We start from the raw sequence: 8,670 nt of genomic DNA on the forward strand, positions 1-8,670 counted from the left end.
CCATCAAGCCTACGGCGAGGGCCTTTCAGGGCCATATCAGTCAGCTGGAGGAGGAACACCGTTCAGATCAGGAACGCACTCACCGACAGATCAACAAATGCATGTGACCACCGAGCCATCACGTTTCAGTGTGGTAATGTCCGCATCTTGTTTTGTCAGGAGAAACGTGCTGATCGAGCTGTCACACTGACACGGCTGAACATTTAGGGGTGGTGCGGTGTGGAGGAACAGAACTCACCTCTGAGAAGACTATTACTGTAGTTGGAAAAGGAGTCAAAGATGCTGTTGGAAGCCATGACAGGGAAGAAGCCAGATGAGTCCAGAGCCCCTGGCTGGAGTCGAGGAGGATGACTGAACGAGAGGGTACGAGAGGGAAGAAACTCCTGGAGCTCAGAGCCCGTGTGCAACCAAGAATCTAGGGTTTGTGACTACCGCAGGAATCCCAAGCCACAAGCCTGCAGAGAGAGCAGCAGCACTGGGAGAGCAGAGAGAGGAGTGATTTGGTCAAAGTCAGTGTGGTTCAGAGAGAAGTCGTGGCAGCTGGTTTGCAAAGAGGATGAACTCACCAGGAGATGGAGATGAGGGGGACCCAGGTGGTGAAACTGGGCTGGGCTAGGAGGGTTTGTGGTCCCGTGTCACGCGGCGGGCTGAGGTTAGCCAGCTAGCCTGATAGCATGGTCTCTGTCTCTCCCACGATGGCGGTGGCCTGACTGAAGCTAGTAAAAGGCTAAAAGCCACAGTCTATCTGCATCCTCCTCGCCATCCTCCACACACAGACGCACACACTCCTCTCTGTGAGTGGTGGAGCCCATGTCACATGTCACGTGAGGTCACCGGCCCTCTCCTTCCCTTCCTCCCTCCTCCCATTGCCTTTGCTTTTTCTCTGGTTTCTACGCTCGATTTTTTACTTTCAGTGGTTCTGCTCCTCTGACTCGCTGCCTTCACTCTCTCTTTTCATTGGTCACACAATTTTTGGAAACATTCTGTTTTCTTTTGAGTTCAAACCAGGCCTCCGTGAGCTTTCAAGAGCGCGCTGAAACCACTGTGAGGAACTGGAGAAGCATTAAAACGTATTAAGCCTGATGAAAGGGAGCGAAAAAGACAGGAGTGAAGCAGATGAAGAGGGGAGAATGAGAGGTAGCTGTGGCTTTTTGCTGTGCAACAGGAAGGCACGAGAAAATGTTTCTCTGTGCGTGTTGCTCTTAACTGCGTACGTATGTCCTGATTTTTATGTTCGTCTGACTCACAGCACATCTGTGTTTGTAAGAACCGGCGGTTTTGGGCCTGCAAAACCTCCACCCTCAATTACCACTTGATAGTATCACAAACTCATTAGAAGCTGCCAAAACCTGCTCAGTGCTTTTTCTCTCTAATTTTCTGTCTTCTCTATTTTGTTATCTTGCACAGTTTGATTCATTCTTAATTCCCAGGTCATAGCAGCTCTGCCGATCAGCTCTAAAGATAACAGGGTGCCAGTCGGCGCTCGTCGATCAGGAGATGTGGGGTTTGAGTTTTGTGGTTTCAGGATTAGGTTGGAGGCCAAATGTTGAAACTGGCTACTTTTCTGCATTATAAAGAGATTGTTCAGTATAACAGATCTGGTCCAGATCTGACTGACCTCGGAGGAGGAGGCTGGAGCCACAGACATCCATTGTCCAAAACAAACTAGACATATCCACATTCTGCTTTGTTATTGTGCAGCGAATCTATAGGGTCAAATGCGACGTTAGGCTTGATGGATTTTGCTAACTGTGAGTTTTGTACTGTTGACAACATTACATTTATTATTACTGTTAGTGTTGTTATTATGGTTACTGCAGCTCAGTCTGTAAAGTGGGTCGCCAGATTGTCATCCAATGGGTTGTGTTTGATCCCTGATTATTATAGTTGCTGTTAGATAGAATTTGTTTTCATATATATATATATATATATATATATATATATATATATATGTATGTATGTATGTATGTATGTATACAGATTTATATGGTAGACCAGGTAGGTCAGTGGATATGGAAGTAGACTACCAAAATGTAGACCTTGATTCAAATCCAGCTCATGCTCTCTGTTTGTTTCTTAATCTGCATTGTCTCACTCCACCCAGCTGTAAAATAACCTGAGTCAGACTGGCATCTTGTCCAGGGGGACTTGTAGATCCTCATCCTCTTCACGCTACGGACTCTGGAGATAAGTATCAGGGCCGATTATGCAGTCGTCCCACTTGTTCCTAAAATATCAGTTCTGCTGATTTGGGGTTTTAGGGGAATTGTGCATAACAAACTAAACTAATCTGTAACCTGCATATGGAACCAATTTGCTCCAAAAATCTTATCAGAGTTCTCCTTCCCAAAGCTCACAGCTCCAGGACAGATCATAATTTGTCCAGAGGTTTGTGGATTAATGCGTTTATGAACACATGTCAAATGGAAGCGTGTCTGTGACGTCGTCCCCATCTACTTGTGATCAGACAAATCAGCCTGAACCTGACTGACACTTTTTGGTTTTCTTTGTTGAAGTTCTGAAGAGAAAACGTCTCCTCACTGGGACTGTGACTGCAGCCTCAGGGGGGTTGAACTTTTTTATCTGCAGAAGTAGCGACGAGGGAATCAGGAAATGATTCATATTCATTCAGATGCATATGAAGAGACAAGCAGCGAGATGAATGTGCGGCTCTGCTGACAGTCTGAGCGCACACGTGCGGGTCAGTGCACAAATCACAGGCCGGTGCAAGCGTGTGGTGGCAACACTTCCTCTGTCCTTTCTCCCGTCCCTCTGTGACACACTGACCACGTCTGGCCATGGGACTTCAGACCATCAAACCACTGTCTGGTCACTCATGTGACCTATTTGCTTGGTCTGGGAATGTGTGCACAACTGTGTGTACTTTTTTGTTCCTGGTCAGGTTCAGCACCGCGTCGTGCGGGCCTCGGCCCACAGTGTCCTCTGATAATTGACGGAGAAGCTTCTGCATACACCACAGCATGTTTGAATGTGTATATACAGTACCATGTTCTGTGTGTGTGTGTGTGTGTGTGTGTGTGTGTGTGTGTGTGTGTGTGTGTGTGTCGCTGCTCCTGGTAGCCCGCACTGCCCTGCAAATGAGCAGTTGCCGCTGAGTTAGGCGGCAGCGCAGGCTAAATGACACGGCGTGTCGGCGAGTGTGGCCGTACGCTGAGGCCACAGCCGCGGTCCCAGGGCTTTTATCAGTCCGTCCACTTTGCCACTGCAGGCCTCTGACTTAACCTCACTCACAGCGAGGCTTCCTCTTGTGACACCTCTGCTGCCTCCCGACGCGGCCTCGGCCCGCTCTGCCAGCCCAGAGACAGATTACAGGCCCACGGGGGAAACCCTCCACAGCAGCACCAAACCTCATCTTTCCCCAAATGTTTATACCTTAAATTAAAAAAAAGGAGGCTGTGCAGCTCTGTGAGGAAGTCTGAGCCGGTCTCTGCTGGGTTCTGACCCACATCTCATCTTCTGAAAGGCTGCAACAAGTATTTTTTACAAACCATTTAAATATTTAGTCTTTTTTTAATTATTATTTATAAAAGAGTGCTTCACTTCACTGTAGCTGAGAGTCACATCTTCAGTTTTTTTGTCCAAATACCTAAAATATTCTTTGCAAAATCAGTTTCTCAAATTGAGCTACTTTATATCTGGTTTAAACAGCATTTTTTTTAAAACTGTTTTAAAGTAGCTAAAAAAAAACAAATCAACAGTCAGCACCATCTTCAAACAGAACATTATTCTGTTTAGACAGAATGAAGCAACTTTACACCTTAAAAAAAATTACTAACACCTATTTAAACAGGTCTGTGGGCACGAGTGCAGCGTTGTTGGCACATCCACCACACTGCAAAACCACCTCGGGTCCCAGACGCCAACCACCCAGGCAGACACCTGGTCCGTCCCCACCTGTTGAATGTATCCATCTATCTGCTGCAGCCAGATAAAAAGTGGGCGTGTCCTCAACCTACTCCAGCTCTTGAGTCCTCAACACCCACCTGCTGGATCACGTCCAAAGAGATGCTCTGCCCGGACAAAATGTCAGGGTCCTCATCTGACTTTCAGTAAGTAACTGACATAAAGTCATTCCAGTGGATCCTCCACAGAGACCTGGTACCACAGACGTCCAGTTGTCATCTTAGGTTAGCGTTCAAGTCTCGCAGCTACACAGTAACACAGGAAGCACCAGGACCCTAAAAACAAAGGCTACTTAACATAATTTACAAATGGCTTAATACGTGGTTTAAGGGCCGTCTAAACCAGTTCATTAACCAGTTTACCCAGATTAAACCTAGTTTAGTACACTTCACTCCTGACTGGAACTTTTTGAAATGGCTAACAGTCTTTGTCTGGAATGCTGACTAAACTAGGTTATTTAGTGTCTTAGAACTGGTTTTCAGCTGGTCGTCTACTGTAATAAATAATCAGTTTTAAAGCCGTTTTAATCAAACATTCTAAACCAGGCTGCTGTTGGTGTACAGCTGCTTATGTAAATTCACTGATATCAGATGAAGCAGAAAAGGACCAAATTTATATGAGGCCAATTTTTCTTTTCTTTTTTGATGAGTGATTTTAAGTGATGAGCTGATAAAGTTATTGATGTGCTTTCGGTTTGCTCTTATGGATGAATCGCTGCTCTGTGAGTTTCCTTAAAAACACACACACTGATGGGAGGACTGGTTTCGCTTTCACTGCATTCACAGACATTAGTGGAAGTCCGTATTTGAGACGTTTCTTGGTAATGATTCATGCAGTTTTTATTCTTTTTTTTAAGATTTCATGGAAGCAAAAAAATATATTTTTCTGCTGATCAAAAACTGTTCCAAATTAATGGCAGTTTCCCTATTTTTGTCTCTTTGTGGAAAGAAAAACGTTGTGTCTGGATTTTCAATGAGGAATAGAGCAAAGTAAAACAAATACCGTCCCACGGCGTTGTGCAAGAATAGCAATTGGCTCCATTGTTGTTCAGCCCAAACTTGACATTTGAAGTTGAGGCTTTTTTCTCTCTCTCTCCTCCGTCCTCGGTCCGCTCTGTTTTTTCTTCTTTGTCGAGGTAAACATCTGCTTCATGTTTTGAAATGTATCTCATGGCTTTGCACTGCCCATGACCATGAGGGGAAAATAGTCTGAAGATCATTGTGGCCGTTTTACACTCGATTCTTTTTTCTTTTCTTTTTTCTCTTTCCCTGTGCCCAGACCTTGTTTATCAAGCCCCTGTATTTAAGCTTAATATAACTCCTGTTTTGCTGAGAAAACTGTGGTGGTTTAATCACTGTCAGTGGTCCTACGCCTCTCGGGTGTGGCTCGTGAGGCAAAAAGGACCCAGTGCGGTCGTGCGTCCAGCTGCAAAGGGGCTTATTTTGTGGTCTAAAAATTGCAGGCTTCCCCATATGTTCCCCATAAACGTGGAATGCAGCGTGGGACTTGAGGAGGTTTTTATAATGAAGTGGCCGTCATTGCATCAAACACCGCGGGCTTGCCTCTCGAAGAGGCTGTGGGAGCCCGTTTCTGCGTTGGATACATCGGTCTGGTGTCTTTTCTGCTCCCTCACACCTCATAATGTGTATTCACCTCTAATTACTGATATTCACGTCCACTTTCAGTATCACATCCCCCAGAGTCTGGCGTGATTCCGAGTTCTACGGCACTGCATAGATTTGATTGGAAACTAAATTAATTGATATTCAGGAGTCGCTGTTGTCACGGTCAAAGCAAAAGGATGAAATGACTTTGTTCTGCTCTTTCTGCCATGTCACAGTAAGGACATGGCAACTTTTCCACTCAGCTGTATTGGTAAAGAAATAAATAGTACACAAAAGGAAATGGTTTGTTTTTGCAGCGTTCTAAATGATGTGTGTGATGAGATATATTTTTCATTGAACCTTTGGGGGCTCAGTCCTCGACAAGTTGGCACCTACAGCTTTCAATTAAAACCAAAACCATTCTGACAGACGTTTGCAGCTGTATGAGAAATGAATATACCGTCATCAGCTTGGTGATAATCTGTGTTTGTGTTTATGTGACACTGTGTGAGTTTTAATGCGTGCTGTTGTGATGTAAGCAAGACGCTCCCAGAGGCAGCGGTTTTAGCGCACAGCATCACGGTTGGAAGTGATCACCGGAGCCATTATTTATTTATTGGCTCCAGCAGACATGGAGACTGTGGTAACCACACAGAGAGGCGGTGAGGGCGGCGCCATGTCGCAAAAACACCGAGGAGGAATGCTACACATGCACAGGGACCTGTGGAAGTACTAAAGCAGAAGTAGGGCCCATAACGCAGTGCACCATGGGTATTTATAGAGCTCAAGGAGAAGGCGTCAAGTTATTCAGGCAGTCTTGAGATAACCACACACACACACAAAATGGCTGTGTCAGTGGAGAGGAAGTGGAGGAATTCCAGCTCGGTCACTATGCACAGATCAGTAGTCCGGCTAATCCAGCCTGCGTAGCCACAATTAATATGTTAGTGTTGAAAGTGCAGCCGGCGATGTTGGGCATCGAGGCGTTGACCACATCACTCCATGCAGCAAGCTGGCTGGCACAGAGGGAGATCCGGGAGTGATGATGATGTTTTCTTCCCCCTTTAACAATGAATTAAATGCTCACATTTGCACCAAGCTGTGAATCACCTGCACGGTTAAAGCAGTGAATGAACACATTATTTCAAAGACAACATTATTTAATAAGTATATTTAAACCTTGTTAGAAGTCAAGCATTTGCTGGGATTACTCAGGTTTGATACTTCTGTAGCTGCTAGTCCACTCTGCATGTCTTGTGTTGATGTCTCCACTTGGGACATGAATTCACAATCTCTGTCATGGGTCGAGTGTTAGCGCTGTTTCTGAGTCCCTGACTGTGATGGGAGGAGGTGCAGATTCGTGTGATTGTTTCTCCAGAGGATTATTTGTGCTGCGTGCTGAATAAATAATATGTTTTAAGCTAAAGTGAGCAACAAACTGTGTTTGCTAACTTATTGAGTACTCCACATGGACATGTAAACAAATCAAGTCACATGACCCTCGGAGCAGCTCACCCTCAGTCACAGAGATGAGCAGAAATAATCTCACACCGTCACGTCTGTTCTTTTGTTTTGTGACTGACAGGTGTAAGTTCACGGCTTCAGGTCACATTTTTACCTTTGGCACCTACTGCAGCCCTTTAAAGGTAAATTTGCTGTGTTTACAGGTAAGTAAACCTTCCATCCTCCGCCTCACCCGAGCTCTTCCTGTTATTCAGAATCCGTGCCAACACAAAGACCGAGCATCCAGCTTACTTTACAGCGGCTCCGTTCTCAGCCCTTAGAAGCTCTGGCATCGAGCTGTGCAGCCTAATTCGACAATTTATGGTTGTCAGATGGTTCTTCCTGTGTACATTGTGAAAGCAGCACAGAACTAATATGGAACTCATTAGAGAACCACGGCCCAAAGCGTTCAACTTTACAACTTCAAATTTTTCTTATAAAATGTCTTGACTTTAATTTTATGAGGATCAGCCTCGGAAATTATTTAGATTGTGAGTAATCCCGCTAAAGCGCAATCAAACAGGCAATAAATAAATGCAATACATCAAGTAAATTGCTCCTGTCTTCATTCAGGAATGATTTAGTTATTTAATAAACAAAGTTACGCAATAGCAGCTTGTGGTTTCCAAAAATAACTGCACAATAAGCATTTCATTTAATACAACTCAAATAACAGGCATTAAAGTCGATATACGTAAGAGTGACGCAAAGTCAATTCTTGTGTTCTTTTAGACTCAGGTTTCTAGTTTTCACTTTAAACAAACCTTTGTTAATGCAAACTGTGTTTGAAGTCTAAAGCAAATGGAAAAGTTGGTGTCACATAGATTTTTCTCTTAATTATATGCAATTTGTAAAACAGCTGTGTCTGTAAGATGGTCAAGAACATACAAGGATGGATTGGTTGGGTCTATAATCTATGATCAAATCTATGATGTCTAGACTTTTGACACCAAACTCAATCGTAGGACAAAACAGTCAGTCATCACGAAAAAGGAAATAACAAACGCCTCAAAAATAATACAGATTATACAGGACCAGCTGTGCTAACCAGGGCTGCTAACCCTCTGTTCTCTCTCTCTCTCTCTCTCTGTGTGTGTGTGTGTGTGTGTGTGTGTGTGTGTGTGTGTGTGTGTGTGTGTGTGTGTGTGTGTGTGTGTGTGTGTGTGTGTGTGTGTGTGTGTGTGTGTGTGTGTGTGTGTGTGTGTGTGTGTGTCAAGTCAACCTTATTTGTCAATAGGGAACCCAGTCTCGATTGAACCCCTGCATGATATCATGGGATTTGACCACTTCTGGGGACAGCCTGCACAAACACAGCATCACTTCTGACAGAAAAATGGTAGGCTAAGGGTAATGGGGAGGTGATGGTCTAGTGGTTAAAGCGCTGGGCTTGAGACCAGAGGATCCTTGGTTCAAATCCCAGCCTGACTGGAAAATCACTAAGGGCCCTTGGGCAAGGTCCTTAATCCCCTAGTTGCTCCCAGTGTGTAGTGAGTACCTTGTGTGGCACCACCACCACCCTCAAATCGGGGTGAATTGGAGGCATTATTGTAAAGTGCTTTGAGCGTGTGCTGCAGATGGAAATGCAGTCCATTTACGTTTTTCGGCTGTAATCCCCAAAGCAGTCGTGAAAAGTGTAGGT

The 8,670-nt window shown here is 44.7% G+C and overlaps 1 long non-coding RNA gene across 1 annotated transcript; it reads right to left on the reverse strand.

Annotated features, from left to right (window-relative positions):
* Positions 1-237: 237 nt before the first annotated feature.
* On the reverse strand, positions 238-736 carry LOC117501046. Its single transcript, XR_004557920.1, has 2 exons — positions 567-736; positions 238-475 (listed from the first exon to the last, which is right to left on the reverse strand). It is a non-coding gene; the product is annotated as an uncharacterized LOC117501046 (long non-coding RNA).
* Positions 737-8,670: the final 7,934 nt, after the last annotated feature.

Source organism: Thalassophryne amazonica, chromosome 19, assembly GCF_902500255.1.
Source record: "Thalassophryne amazonica chromosome 19, fThaAma1.1, whole genome shotgun sequence".
NCBI classification, from domain to species: Eukaryota; Metazoa; Chordata; class Actinopteri; order Batrachoidiformes; family Batrachoididae; genus Thalassophryne; species Thalassophryne amazonica.